Below are 15581 nucleotides of genomic sequence, written 5' to 3'. Positions count from 1 at the left end.
ATGGATGTTGAGGTGGGCAAAGTGCAGTCTCTACAACTGTTGGACTAATATTAAAAATGCTAACAATGATATATAATAGTCCTGTGTGTTTCCTGAATACTGGTTACTGTGTTAACCACTTTATGTGGATTATCTCTTTTCATCCTCACAATGACCTCTAGGAGGGGTCTATTGTTATTATCCTCATGAATAATATTATCCTCATGATGAAGAAACCAAAGCTTAGAGAGGCCAAAATCACTTGGCTGATAAAAATGCTGGAACTAGGATTCAAACCTACACCCATCAGAAACTGAAGCCCAGGATCTTAGTCTGTGTAAACCTATCTTTTCCTGGAGATGTAGGGAAGGGTATTTGAGGTAGAGCAACAGAATTAGGAAAGACATTTATACTCGGATATGTGAGGCATGCATGGAAAACAGCAAGTAATTTATTTGAAGTGGCTTGTAGGGCACGAGAAGGTAAATAATGCAAGTCAAGTTTAGAAAGGTACACTGGGCAAGATCACCAAGGGCTTAAGTTTCAAGGCAGGGTTTAACATATTTTTTCTGTAGAAAAGATATAACAATTAATGATTGAGAATAGATGAGTGAAATGTTTTGAGCTGAGATTTATGAAAATTAATTTAGAAATAGTGATAGAAGGGATTGGAAGTTAGATATACCATAAACAGAGAAATCAATCAGGAATTTATTTTTCAATATTCCTTTAATCAACAAATATTATTGTTCTTCCTATGTAAACAGTGTTGTTTTATGTGTTTTGGGGGGAATATGAAGAAGAATTCTTATTGAAGAAATAATGGCCAGTCTTCCAAAAGTGACAAAATACATCATGCTACAAATTTAAAAAGCAAACACTATGAACCTCAACCAAAATAAAAACACACACACGTAGTCACCTCAGGGTAAAACTACTAAAAATGAAAGACAAATAACATCTGAAAAATAGGGTAAAAATATTACTTTCAGAGTAACAACAAATTGAGAAGTTACCTACTGCTCAACAGAAAAAAATAGAACCTAGGCAATGAAAAGATAAGTCAAAATTTCTGAAAGAAGTTAGGAGCCAATCTAGAAGTCTATACTCAGATAAAATATCTTTTGACAATGAAGATTAAAAAAATATTTTCAGACAATCAGAAACTGAATCTATCAACCGCACATCCATATTAACATAAATACCAAAGCGTGTTCTTCAGGCAAAAAGGCATTGACCTCAGATTGAAGCTCAGAGATGAAGAAAGGAGTGAAAAACAACAAAAATTGTAAATTTGTATATGAATCTAAATAAAAATTGACTATATATATAACTTTAGCTAAAGAATTTAAATATTTAGATAAAATGGGATATTTCTACAATTAATAAAACATTAAGACTGACACAAGAAGACATATAAAATTTCAACTATTGGTAACTATTGGAGAAACTGAATTTGTAATAAAAAACCTATGAACAAAGTAAAATGCAAGCTCAAATGGCTTCATCAGCGAATTTACTGAGACTTAAGGAGGAAATAACACCAATCTTAATAAACTATTCCAAATATCATAGACGGGAAACATGCTCCAGTTAATGTTGAACCCCTTTAAAACTTTGACACCAAAATCAGAAAACATTATGAGAAAAAATTTATAGGCCAATCATACTCATAATAGATAATAAATTTTGCTGTAAATACAAAAATCTTAGCCCAAATAAAAACTAATTGAATCCAACGATATATGAAGAGGTTAATAATACAATAAATTAAGTTTATCTCAGGAATGCAATTTTGGTTTAAAATTAGAAAGAGAATCACTGTATTTCACCTCATTTACCAAATAAAGAGAAAGCCATATAATTGTCTCAGCAGATGCAGGAGAGGCACTTGACGAAATTTGAGTTTAATTCATGATTAAAAACTTAGTAAACTAAGAATAAAAGGAATTTCTTCAATGTGAAAAAATATAGCATACATTATGCTTAATGGTGAGTGCTGGTAGCTTTTACTCTGAGATCAGAAATAGGAAAAGAATGCCCATGATCACCACTTTTATTTAGTTTTATACTAGAAGTCATAGACTGTGCACTAAGTTGAGAAAAAAAATTATAAGAATTGAAGCGGAACAAACTGTTATTTGCTGATGACTGATTTTGTGTGGGGAAAATACAAATGATTATATAATAAATTATTAGAATTTATAAGTGAGTTAGAGTTGCTGGATAAAATGTTTATACACAAAAATCTATTGTATTCTTATCTAACAGCAACAAACAGAGAGTGATGTATTAAAAAGTATATCATTTATGATATCTTTAAAAAACCCTTAAATATCTTGTAATAATCTAATAAGAATGGGAGACCTCTACACAGAACACTTTGAAGGAACGTAAAGAAAATCCAAATTAATAAGTGGAAAGATATACCATGTTCATAGACTTGGAGACTCACTATTGTGAAGGTGCTATTTCTCTTCTAACCCTTTTAGAACATAGGAAAACATCTTCATTAACTTGTAATAGGGAAAGATTTCTTAAACAAGGCAGAGACAGTACTAGCTATATAGGAAAAATTTAATAAATTAGACTACATTAAAATTAGAACAACTATTTTCAAAAGACTCAAAATAAGAGAGGGGAAATGAGAGCCATAGAGTCAGAGAAGGTACCATAACTCATGAACCAACAAAGGAATCATATCCTGAACACACAAAGAAATTCTACAAGTCAACAAGGAAAAACTGGATAATCCAATAAATAAGCAAAAAACAAATAGATATTATAAAAAAGAGGATATACAAATGACTTATGAAATTGTGCTCAGTCTCATTGAGAATCATGAAAGAAAGTTTAGTAAGTTCTTTGATACAAAATCAATATACAAAAATCAACAGAATTCCTATACATCTGAAATACAATGTTAAAAAATACAGTGTGCGAAAGCATTAAAAGTAATGCTTGTATTAAATGTAACACAATATATCTAAAAACTTTATGATAGTGGGAGGGCTTGTCATATGAAATACCAGAACTTAAAGTAATTAAGGTAATGTAGTATTGGAACTGGATAAGCCAAAAGACCAGTGGAAGAAAACAGAGAACCAAATTGGACATATATATATACACACACACACATATATATATGGAAATTTGATATATGAATATGATATTTCGGTTTATTAGGAGAGGAAAAATTATTCAGTAAATGGTGCTGGAATAATTGGTTATTGACATGGCAAAAAACTAAATTGGATCTCTTACACCTTATACCATACTCAAAACAATTCCATCATCAATATCAAAAGCAAAACTTAAAATATAGGAGTAAATTTCTATGATCTCAGGTTAGTGAAAATTTTTTAAAAAGATGCAAAAACACAAATCATTTATGAAAAGATTGATTATTTGAAAAATATTGCTAATTGACACTATTAATAGTGAAAAGACAAGACAGAAAATAATAGATTAATAGATAATATTTGCCACACAGATAACTGACAAAGGATTACAATACAGAATAAATAAAACACTCCCGTGAATCAATAGGGATTAAAAATAAGCTAATGGAAAAATGGGCAAAACATAAGAGTAAATATTTTACCTTTTTAAAGAACAACTATTAAAGAAAGCTCAATCTACTTAGTGAAATTTGAATTGATCTGTTCAGCAAACCATAATGAATATATTTACACTCACAAGGTCAGAAAAAATGAACTAGTCTGACAATATCAAATTCTGTTGAAGATAAGGAGCAACAGGAACTCACACACTGAAAATAAGAATGAAAGATGGATGGATAAAACCACTCTGAAAAACCATTTTTCATTATATTTTAAAGTTGAACATGTACCTTTCATACGACTCAGTGATTTCACCCCTAAGCGTGTAACTCAGAAAATCTTTCAGGGATCATGTGCAAAATCTTTCAGAGATCATGTGAAGGAATATGCTACTATAAGCAGCATAGCTTATAGTAGCCAGATATAGTAGCCACAGGCAACTGTGAATATCTATCAAAGGGAAAATGGATAAATAAGTAGATGTATGGTCATATAACATATTACCACATGCCAATAAAAACAGATGAATTACAGGTACCCACCTCAATATGGATGAACTTCAGAATATTGAGTGAAACAGGTAGTGGAAAAGAGTAAATACAGCAGGATGCCATTTTTATAAAGTTCAAAAATGCCAAAATTCATTAATAGGAATTATAATAAATATGTTATTAACATATGTTATTTTACTAAACATGTTACTAAAGCTATTTAAAAACGCATGATGATGATAAACACAAAATCGAGATGCAATTTAAGATTAATTTCTGGAACTAGATAGGGGATTGAGAAGTTGCAAAGAGGGAATCTATATATAGGAAATGTTTGATTTCTTAAGCCAAATTGTTATTTCTTATACTTTGAATATATATTAGAAATATTCTTTTCCATATATGTATTTATTTATTTACCTTTGGTGAGGAAGATTGGCCCTGAGCTAACATCTGTGCCAATCTTCCTCTATTTTGTATGTGGGATGCTGCCACAGCATGGCTCGATAAGTGGCGTATAGGTCCGCGCCCAAGATCTGAACCCACAAACACCAAGCTACTGAAGCAGTGTGGGTGAACTTAACCACTATGTCACAGGGCCAGCCCCTGCAATGTCTTATTTTTTAAAAGTTTTAAAAAAAAATGAGTGAATGATAAATAAGTAGTAGTAGTATGTATTAAACCTTCCTTATATTTGTTAACAGAGAAATAATCTAGTGGGTGTAGCAATATTCAGAGAAGGGTTTTGTGTGCTGATGGTTGTCACGGAAGTTGTTATCCAAATAGAGAAGATTCCAGATGTTTGTGGGCTGAATTGAAGGGTTGCCTGCTGAGGGGGACCATTTTAGGTGCAAGAGACGGGACAGGGAGACATTCAAGTCCTTTCTCTTTCAATACTCAGTTACCATGGAAGTATGCACAGCGAGGACAAGGTTCCAATATGCACGAGCTTGGGATGGTGCAAATCAAGGACAACCCGTATGTGTCTTATTACTTTCCTGCCACAGATTACAAGTTTCAAAAGTGACACGGCTTTTCCTTCTTATGGTGGAGTTGAAAAGTACTAGGCCTTCTGGGCCTTCTGCTTTCCAATAATGTCTCTATGTTGATGTGTTTTTGATTAATTTTATTTACTTGAGGGAGTTGAATTACCAAATATCCTTTATTCTAAATATCAACTATAAGTTACTACATTGATTTGATTACAGTTTTTTGTTCCCCATGGAGGCAAGTAATACTGTATGAAATCATCACATTGATTACCTTCTTAAAATAGAGGATATACAGTAAATGGTATTTAAGATTACATTTATCTCTAACACATGATCTGTAAGTTTTGCTAAAGAGATGCAAATAATGCCATAACCACCACTTTTGCACATATATAAAAGTGCCCTGTTCTTTAATTCAAAGTTTGCTGGGCTTTCTGGTTTAATTTTCACCTGGTTATTCAAAGTGGCTTCCCTCAGCCTGTATAAACACATCTATGCTCATCTGGGAGTGCTGCACGACTATTTCAATTGCCAGTTCAGATCTTTCATTGATTCTGTATATTTGTTTCTGCTTTTCTTTATGGAAGAACTTGGAAGAATTTAAATCTAAATGCTGTAAGGAATATTAAAATGCTCCTGGGAAATGCAGTACAAAATGCTGAAGTCTTTGAAACTTGTGTGATTGATATACCAAACTTGGATGGAGAAAGAAACTGGATGAAGAATCTTAATTTGAACTATAGTTAACTTAATTTACTTGTGGCCATTTTCCCATTTAGGATTTTAACTTGAATTGTGGCTCTGATGGCCAGTCAAGAGCATTTTGGAAGCCTCATTGAGCAAGGCATATTTCTTCATGCTCTAGAAAGAGCTATAGAAAACATCTACAATGCATAGTTACGTAATCTACCTAGTCTCCTAAGACAAGTGTTTCAATCGTTCTCCTCTTCCCCCTCTCTGCTTGCATCCCCTACACATGTTTTTTGGGGACCACATCCTATCGATTCCACTTCAGAAGCATCCCTTAAGTCTTAGTTTCAGCCCTCCTCATATCTCTGATTGACCCTAGTGGCTTACATCGAACTGAAGATATTATTAAAGATTTCTTACTCTATTGAGTGGAACTAAACACATTTCTACTACATGACTTTTGTTCTTTAATGATAAGCTCCACTTCCCTGGGTGTTCCAGAACATCCTTCACAATGCAATGCGTAAGAAAAATCTTTCTCAGACTCATCTGATCATCTCCCTTCCCTGGTGACAAAACTCCAACAGCTCTTCTTTGACTGTAAAATAAAGTCTAAACTCCATTATGTAGCACAGAGACCCTTAACTACTTGTCTATTTTTCCCACTATCTCTCTAGCTCTTTCCCAACCTCACACTGCCCAATACTCCCACACCCCACCTATGCGTTAGCCACTTCCAGTGACTCCTTATTCTTCATATACACTATGTCCTTTTATGCCTTTGAGCCTTCACACATGACTTTTCTTCTATCTCCAACGCCCTCCTCTTTGTCAACTACCAACCTTGTCCACCTGATGATTCTCCTCATCTGTCAAGGTCCAGTTAAATATCCTTCTCTCTGTAGCTCTCATTAGTTCATACCTATGTCCATTTTTCTTTTGTCACATTGTGTAACAGTTTTTTTTGTCCTCTGTGTGTCTCTCTCATTTGTTAAGTTCTCAAGAGTAAGGATGTTGCTGACTTTATCTGTGTATCTCAGGTCCGAGCATAGCAGGACCTCAGAGTATGCTTTATAACTGATGAAACGAATGAATGGAAAACTTCCTGTCCTCTAAGGGCTTGATGTCCCAGACAAGTACTAATGAAACACATATGCAAAGAGGATTCTAACAACAGAATAAAGGATAAAGGCTCAAGTATAAGTGTTAAGAATTTGTATGCTACATGTTCACTCGAGTAGTGAATTAATTTATGTCTATTATATCTAGGGCAAATATGTCAAAGGGCTGAGAATAAAGGTTAGGCAACAGAGGGTAAAGCCTCAGGGGCCTGTCCACGGCAAGGAAAGTTCTTTCACTTTCCCCTTGAGGGCAGCTGAAGAAGACAGCTGGAGTGTTCTTCCAATACCAGCGGAGGAAGATACCAAGAAACAGCGGAAGTAGGTGGTTAATCTGTTGACATTATTAAAGAGTTTTTCTCTAAACTAGGGGCACCAATAAGCTTCCATGAACAGTTTTTGGACTGTTTGATTGGATGCTTCAATTCTCTGTTGGAAACTACTCCACCTTTCTGGGTCCGTGCACATCATGTTTTGAGACAAACCATGTCTTTGCCAAAATTGCAAGGTCTTTGTCTTCTGACATCTATGATGTTAGCTGAAGTGTTTCTTGACTGAAGTGTTGTTTGACTGAGTTTGACAAAATTTAGGGGAGTTAAGTGAGATATATGAAAAAAATAGATCCTCCAAAGTCTGTGTAAACTAGGCCAGATGGGATAAAAATGTGTTCTATAGCAGAAAAATTAAAAAAAAAAATTTAAATTTTTTTAAAATTTAAAATTGACATATTTAAAAAATATGAAGGAGTTAGAATAACTAGTAAAGAAGTTCTACTTTTAAGTTTTTCTTTCCTGGTTCTGAGGATGGAGTTGAGGAGACCTGTGTGGACTTCACTACTTGGTTTTTGCTTGTAATCCAAGACATACTGAGAAGAGCATTGGGTTGGAAATCAGAAGCTATAGATCATTGCACTGATTGCCTTAAGCACTAACATATAACTGATCCACTGTTATGGAAGCCATTTAACCTTTCTGGCCCTTACTTTCCTTTCCTATGAAATGAGAACAATATCAGCTGCTTACAATCCCACTCAAGGATCAAGTGAGATGTAAGAATGGAAAGTCATGGGTAAGTTGGATGTAAGTGTACTTGACTTGATGGAAAGTGTGCAATTATAAGTGTATATCCCATTTTGAAGAAGGGGGCTATTTTCTTCCTCTCTCAAACACCACTTTTTAAAAACTCAACAAACAATTTTAAAAATAACTAAAGTCATAACTTCAGGCCATCAATCAAAAATAATCTAAAACAAGCATCATAGAATTGTGGTGGAATGTTTGATATCAGTCTCTAGGGACATATTTGCAAGCCCAGTTTGTTGGAAGCTGAATGTCTTGTGTGGAGAGGTCAAATCCGAATTCTCCTGAGAGCTGATGAACTACTCTCCCATGAAACAAAACAGCTGACTAGAGCTTTCCATCTGGTTAATTTGTTCTGGGCATACTAACAAAGAAAAAAAGTGCTTTGTATGATTTTCTTGGAGGGATTACATTCAGAATCATGTAATTATGGCAGCTCTTACTGAAATAGAGGTAAAGTATAGTTCATGGTAATGTGTAAGTATAACTATATTTTATCAAACATTATATTCTTTAAAAATAAAAAAGTAGAACTCAAAAAATACATAGGTTTAGTGCCATCTTTGCTTTTTTCCTCACTGGGGTATAAGAACATTTTCATGACAAAAAGAATACTGCCTTTAAGATAAAACTGGATTAACTAGATCTCAGTCTATTCAGATCTCAACTTTCTGCTTTTATATCCATCATTAGGCTTGCTTTTACAATTTTGATCCCAAAGGAACCACAATCATTTCAGTAGTTATAAGTCAGTCTTCCCTTCTACTCCCTGCACACTTGCTGTTATTTCTGTAAAAAGTGTTCAGGAAGAGCAAATCCAGTTCCTAGGTTGCCTCAGGGTCTCCTCAAAGTCTTGTTTGAGGTTCTGCTCTAGTGCCAAAGTTTGGTATATACAAGGTCTGAAAACTAAAAGAGATAATTTATTTAAAAGTATCTAGCATAGGGTTGGCACATAGTAGGGGCAGGGTAAGTGTTTCTTGTATATGAATCCCCCAAATCAACCCCATTTCCCACAGATGGAGTCTATGAGGACGGTACAGATCTAATATAAATATCTGAAAGTATTCTCCGCACCTCCTCTCTGTGCTTTTTGGAACATTCAACAAGTAGTTTATGGAATTCCTCAAGGGTGGTAATTGTGTCAGGTTTTGTTTTGTTTTGTTGGTCTTTCTTTCTATTTGAAGATCACCTTATCATGCTCATTAACTACTATCAGTATCCGAACCCTGGTAGCTGTTTTCTTGGCCATGGGAAGGGAGCTCTATTAATTCATCTATTCAACACTGTCTCTACCTGCTTTCCCTTGCATCTAATGACAAATGCAAGCTTATTTGGCAAGAAGTGTGATCTGCCATTGTAGAAACTAAGTCTAGGACTGAGGAAGGACTAAATCTGTAACCCGTGCCACATCTGTAACATACTAATCAGCTGAATAACACCACAGGGTCAGGTATTTGAGTGCACAAGGTGACATGAAAAATTTGCTGTGGTATGGGGAATATACTTTACCAGAGAGGAAAGACAATGCCTTTTGTACCTTTTGTTGTTTTTCCATTTTGAGTTCAATATTACGTGTTATAAAGAGATTGTGAATTGATCACTGTAAAACCAGCATGGCTATTTTATTTTCCTGATGTTTTAAAATAAACTCTAATTTTCTTCCATAATTAGTGATGAGAAAACTCAATCCTTAATCAATTAATTCACCTTAATTCAATTTAAACAAAGGCTTGAGTGCAGGTTAAGTTAATAACGATGGATCCAAAACTTCAGAGGAGCTGTGCAGAATGCTCCAACCACCACAGTACAGTGGTTAATTTTAACCTTATATAATCTGGAAAAACTAAAAGTACATGCTCCTCGTAATTTAGGAGAATAAAGCAAAAATTACTTTCTATGATTTTCTTTTAAACAAATATGTTTTTAAATATAAGAAACAATTTCTATTCTGATAATACATGGATTGTATTAGAAAGTGTCCAAGAAAATGAAGCATGTGCTTTATTTGGAAGGTGGCCAATGAAAAGAGACGTATTCTTTATCTAATAGAGCCTATAAAGTAGTTTTTTAAATCCATGACTTACCTAAATGACAACTCCAGCTAAACAAATTAGTTAGGAAGAACTTTCGGCCATTCAACTAAGAGCAATAAATAAGGTTTCACAATCAATCACATAATTCTTTCCTGAGAATAAGCCAAGTCTAACCACATAATATATTGGCTTTCATGTATCCTGGCATTAATGTGTATTATAGATTCTGTTGGTTTATGATCTTATTCAAATTCATAAAACACAATGATGAAAGAAGAGCTCATTTCTGGACGTTCTGAAATAAGAAGAGTCTGTCAACAAGTTCTATTTCACCTATAACTTAAAGCTTCAGACATTTGAATTTTAAGGTATGTGAGGGCACATTTGTAAGTTGTATTATGATATATTTAATGAAAGCCCTTTGTGTTTCTCTTAGATTTTTTTAATATTCTACCTTGTATTATAAATGTTTTGGGGTTTGTTATATTCCTTGGAACCATAATGTAAGCTCATGTAGAGCAGCCATCGTGTTGTACTCATTTCTGTGCTCTAATCAGAGCTTAGTGGTGCCCAACACTTACTGGGCGATCTTTAAAAATGTCTCAGATAAAACTGATGGTAATTTTTAAAGGATTTCTACTTTATTGAAAGTGATGATGGCTCAAGACCAGGAAAATAAGCTGAAGCACTGCCAGGCTTGGGCTTTTCTGTTGGAGACATCATTCTGATTCCCTAGTGACTAGAGGCAGTCAAAGTAAGCATTCTTTCCTTGATTTCTAGACAGGAGGCTCCAGATACTCTTTCGTTCTTCTGAACTGGTAGGGCCAGCCAAAGGAAAAAATTGTGCTATCTCTTTGCAAGTCTACCAGCAGTTTTCCAGATGGATGCAGGTGTGGAGACGGTACTTGCTATCTCTTTAGACCTTCTCATTCTGTTTTGAAAAATAGTGGTCACTGCAGCCTTTGGACTCCTACTGAACCTGTAGAGGGCTGGGGAGGGGAGGGCTAGACCTTTGACAGCAGGAGCTCTCCCTGGCCCTTCACAGATCTGGGAGGGCTCCAACCCAGGCACTTCTGTGAAGCCCAGCAGCCTGCTACTCAGGGCTGCTCATAGGCATATGTGCCCCTTATGATATGCATGAAATTTCCCATCAGTCCCAAATTCTTAGCTCTCAGTTGATCATTTTCACGATTTTTTGGGACCAGTCACAGTAACACTTTATAAAACCACTCCATTATCAGCATCCCATTAGACATTTTGGCATCATCTAAATACATATATGGTAAAAAAAAATGACATTTATATTCTTCCTTGCAAGGTAGAATATTGTAAATTATATCCATAAATGATGTTTTAGAGCAAATGAGATAATACATATCAAAATACCATAAAAACTATTATGAGTTACACAAATATAAACATTGCTGATGAGGAAAGTATACAGGAATTAAAGTAATAGTAGAAGGAAAATAACTAAATTTTAAGAGTACATATAATTTGTTATCCTAGTAGTATAGCTGTAACATTTGGTACTGATCAAAATCAAACTTGGCTTCTCATCAACTGACATTTAACTTAAAAATACCTGGAGTCACTCTCGAAGAAACCACAGAACAGTGTGATGGCAAGACATGGAAGCTAGTGAGATTTGCTTTTCACTGTATAGGCTTTTGTACCTTTGAATTTTGTACCAAATGTGTGAGTGACTATTTTAAAAATTAAATGAAATTGTAATACAAACCAAAAGACTGAACGTATTTCCCTTGAATCTCTTGTTCTTGATCATAGGACATAAGAACTAGGAGAGAGAGATTGATCAGTTTCAATTCCTCATTTTACAAAGATGGAAACTAAATTCTGAAAAGTGTATTCATACAGATAGTATTCCTTTCCAGAAAAATTAGGAAAAATGGAGTTTATCTTCCAAATAAAATTTGTAAATAAGATTAAGTAGATACTTAATAGAAAATGCCCACGTTGCTAATCAAAATGAATTTTAACAAGCTTCTTTTAGACTAGATTACTAGTTTGTAATGAGTGACCTATGAAGGACCAGATCGTTAAATAGAAATGAAAGGGATTTTCTTTAAGATTGGCCAAAAGTGGACGCCAGTTACTGACCCATTTAAAGAATTACATTTGCCATCATTTTGGTAGTTGTGCACAATTTGCTTCTCAGCTTCCCTCTGTGTGACCTTGTTTTCTCAAGGAGAAAGAAAGAATAGAACTTCGCTCTCCAATAAATTAGTTGCACAGCCAGTCTTTTCTGTAATAAAAAAAAATCAAATCTCAACCACTAGAACAAGGAAGATAAGGAGGAGATAAAGAGAAAGAAGAAGGAAGGAGGAGGGGGAGGCACAGAAGAGGCGAATTGTAGGGAAACTCAGTAAAAGGAATCCCCCATGGATATAGTCAGATATTTAGAGAAAAAGCCTCTTAGTGCCACAGTCATTCTGATATTTTTCTTCCCAATAAAAGCATGCTTCTGATCCAAGCCCGTTTTCACAGAGCCACTAAATCTAAGAGCTGGGAAGGATTTTGAAATTCTCTAGTTTGTTCCTCTCATCTAACAAGTAAGAAAAACTGAAGTTAGAAAGGAAAATTGACTTTTTTTAAAGGCAACAAAGTGGTTAGTGAAAAAGCTTCAACCAGAATTCAGATTTCCAGGCTCCTAATGGAAGCCATTTGTGGTTGTCATTTTCATATATAAATGGGCAAAAAGCTTGGATGGAATGACAGCTTTGGTTACTACCATGATTTTTCAAAAAAAGAAAGAGATGAAAGCCCTCTCCTTATTTGTATCCAGCCCTCCAGGTTTTAATTGAGGACCGGGTAACAGCCTCTCATGCATAAACAGAAGTTCAGTCCATCCCTCTCTGTTGAAGCCGAGCAGCCACTAGCTGCACAAAATGAACCAATTATCTTCAAAAGTACACGTCCTCTCCAACATTCAAGGCAACTCAATTTCTATTAGTTTTTGTTTATTATAGTTATTATTGGTTTTGGTTTTCAGAAGAAAAGCCCAAAACCAAATTTGGCTTTATTTTCTTGATCCTCGCCTAAAAAATGAGGTAGTGATGTGTGGTGTGTGTGTTTGTGTGTATGTGAGTATGTGTGTGTACGTGTGCCGTGTGGTAAGTGTATGGAGGGGAGTCTTTGGGTTGGGGTTGGAGGGGGGTGGAAGCTGATGTTAACTAGTTTTTCCAGTATTTATTCCTGCAGCAAAATAATCTTCATCCTACCAGAATGTGATTTAAAAAGATACAAGGCAAAGCTATATCCTGTACTTTGGTGATAACACTAATCAATAATTACAAGCTACTCTTTTGACAGTTTAAAATTTGTTGATGGTGGAAAGGGTGACCATTTAAGCGGTCATGCAGTGATACTTAAAGTCAGCTTTAATTTAGTTTTTATCTGTTCTCAGTCTCAGAGATTTAGGCAAAGTTGGTTCTCAGCATCTGCCAAAGGAAAATAATTGTAGCCAAAGTACTCACAGCCTCCACTCGCCAGTTGGGGGTTTATAGCTTTGGAAACAAAATGTGTTAATCTCAGGTTGTTTATGCTAATTCTGTGTATAAAGTAAAGGAGAAAATCTGTTATTCCCTTGAAAACCAAATGTCCACAGTATTAGTTGACAACTATTGGTTATGATTTAGTATTATTTTCATTTTCACCTTAAGCATCACTCAACGTGTGAATTTTTAAGGCATGCCAACGTGACACACAAACAGGAGCAGAGACCTTTCCTGCCTTTTCAGGGCTGTGCCCCTGGCACCTAAAACAGAGCCTGGCACAAATATGTGTTGAACGAATACGGGAAGAAAGAAGTCAGATGTTGGGCCTTAGAATGTTGAAGGTTTAGAGCCAAACAGCCACTTCCCTCCCGTTTTCTAAATAAAGAGGCTGACCCAGACGCTTTAAATGACTTGTCTTTGAATCACACTACTTTCAGGACCTTCATAATCCAAGCTCTTTAGAACAGCATTTCAGACCTTTCACGATCTGGCATCTGCCTTGGTCTGGCTCTTTCACTTTTAAACCCAACAGTATCAAGCAGCTCTCTGAGCACAGTGTACTTTAGCTTTGTAGGTTTCACGTATTCATAGAGCTCTTGAGTGCCAACTCTGGGCCGTTCCTGGTGCTTGGCAGGTAAGACCAGTTCGCTACTCATGAAAATATTCCATGCTGGCATGGGAGAAAGACTCACAAATAATTTCTTTACTCCATCACTTTTCCACCAGATCAAGATCCTGACTGTAAGTTCTCATGGCTCTTGGTTCTTCAGCACACACAGTACACTTTAGTCCTAGTTAATGCTCAACAGTAATCTTCAGACAGGGAAGATATTATATTACTATCAGACTCCTGGTGTCCAGCATATTACCAGCATGTGCTGAGCACTCAGTAAATATTGTGGATGGAAGGGAGTGAGGGAAGAAAGGAGAGGACACGTGGAAATGCTTGGACGTATGCACAGGGTGCTCTGGAAATTTCCGGAAATTTCTAGAAAACTTCAGGTAAAGCTTCTTCTAGAGCTGTAACTTGAAGATTGGATAAAAGCTAGTCTCTAAAAAAGGTGGGAGAAGGTTCCTAAACAGTGAGGAGTCCACACAGTTGAGGTGGAGAGGCAGCATGCCAAGGGGTGTGAACTACAGCCAGAGTACTGCTAGAAATGCCTGAGGGACCACTCCTGGAGGGCAACATTTCATCCGTATTTGAATAATAATCTTTGATAATAGAAAGGTCACATATGAAATGAAATATTTTTACATGTCAGAACTTTAAACTCAGCTGCACATTGCTACAAATATATTTAGCCCACTGTTTTCTTCTTGGCCAACTGAAAACCACCCTGTAAAAGCAGGTCTGTGACATGTGCTGTTAACTCAAAATCTCCCTTACTTGGCATTTCAACAATTTACAGTGATGAATTAAATTTATAAGAAACCAGGAATGCTTTTGTGAATTAAAAATCATATGAGAGGGGCTGGCCCGTTGCGTAGCGGGTTAAGTGCGTGCGCTCTGCTGCTGGTGGCTCGGGTTCGGATCCCGGGCGCGCACCCACGCACTGCTTGTCAAGCCATGCTGTGGTGGCATCCCATATAAAGTAGAGGAAGATGGGCACAGATGTTAGCCCAGGGCCAATCTTCCTCAGCAAAAAAAGAGGAGGATTGGCACAGATGTTAGCTCAGGGCTGATCCTCCTCACACACACACACAAAAATCATATGAGAGAAACTCTCATTCCCCCAGGTTTCTATACTTGTCACTTAAGGGAACTTCTCTTTTTTGAAAATATTGGGGATAAAATGTCCCTCCTGTGGCTCACTGATTCTACTCCACTTGAGGAATGATTTAACTGATAAGTAACTGGGCAAAGGGGCCCCTCAAGTGTAACCTGCTTTTTCTCCCCCTCACTCCAGTGGGAACTCGGGTGCACCGGCCTGAACCATGCTCCCCTCCGTGGAGGAAGCCCACTGCAGCTGCCCTGCCCTGTGAAGGAGCGCTGCGGGAGTCCAAGTTCTCTATTCCCACTGGGAAAGCTCAGTGCAGGCTGGGAGGCGCAGTCTTTGCAAAAAGCTTTGTTTCCCAATCCAGTTTATTAACAATAATAAAATTGATAATAACTTGATC

The sequence above is a fragment of the Ceratotherium simum genome, chromosome 19, assembly GCF_057802395.1.
Source record: "Ceratotherium simum simum isolate JZ-2026a chromosome 19, ASM5780239v1, whole genome shotgun sequence".
NCBI classification, from domain to species: Eukaryota; Metazoa; Chordata; class Mammalia; order Perissodactyla; family Rhinocerotidae; genus Ceratotherium; species Ceratotherium simum.
The sequence above is the reverse complement of the archived record's forward strand: the minus strand, read 5'-3'. Positions refer to the sequence as shown.